Genomic DNA, 1,251 nt, shown 5'->3' with positions numbered 1-1,251 from the left:
TGTGGTGGAGTTGTGTGGGTGTTTGTGTGGTTGTGAGCCGAGGTGTTGTGTGGTGTTTAGGTTCACATTCATTAACATAGCATTACCCATAGATCGGATCCACCCCCCTGACCCTCCCCTCTTCCCTACGTGCTCTGAGAGCTCCTCTTACTGGCGGGAAGGAATAATGGGGAATTAAATAAATTGCTTTTTTTGTTGTTATGTGTTTTTGTTCTGTCTTTTTTGTTTTTTCGGATCACCGACGAGGACGAGAAAGACTGATCCGAAACCCAACTCTCGTGAGTTCCAAATAAAAAGGACCCAAATGTGACATAGACACACAGTGGAATACACACACACACACTTCACACACACACTACACACACAACAAGCACACCACCTACACTCACACTCAACACTCACACCCAAACACACACACACAACTCTCACAACAAAAACACAAATCACACACCACACACACACTACACGCACACGCACTCACACAAAACACATATACAATCACATACACATCACTACACAACACACACCCACATCACACACACACACTCACACACACTCACACACCTCACTACACACCACACAACACACACACTACATCACACACTCACATCACACACACACACCAACACACTCAACACACTCATTACAGCACGATTTGGGCGTTGTGTGTTAGAAGTGGTTTTCTTATTGGCTGCCGGTCGACGATGTCGGAGGTCGGCGTTCCGGGTTCTAATCGACTTTCAGGGGCCTGACATTATTTCAGAATCGCAGCGGCTGAAATGACCGAGGTCATTACTCACTAACTCTCGTGGGCGGGGAGTTGGGTGGTATGTGTGTGGGTGTGTTGTAAGGTCACAGTATTAACCCATATATTGGTTTACGAAATGTGCCTTTGTGGTGTGGTCTCTTCTAGGAAGGGGTATAATGAGCTGTTGAATCACGAGGTCCAAGGAACACCATTGATTCCATAAGACCAAGTGATTTACACACCGACACACTTATACTCACACAGGACTCACACACACTCACACTCACACACCACAACTCACACACTCACATCCACGCACACTCATCACGACACACAAAACACACACAACACCACTACGCACACATACACACACACACACACACACCACCATACACAACTAACACACACACACACGCACACACGCTCACACACACACGCAGCAGCACAAAACAACACACATTACACAATCCACATTCAACACACACACATACCACACCACCACC

Source organism: Oratosquilla oratoria, chromosome 17 (genome assembly GCF_046742065.1).
Source record: "Oratosquilla oratoria isolate Oo_2021 chromosome 17, ASM4674206v1, whole genome shotgun sequence".
Lineage (NCBI taxonomy): Eukaryota > Metazoa > Arthropoda > Malacostraca > Stomatopoda > Squillidae > Oratosquilla > Oratosquilla oratoria.
The sequence above is the reverse complement of the archived record's forward strand: the minus strand, read 5'-3'. Positions refer to the sequence as shown.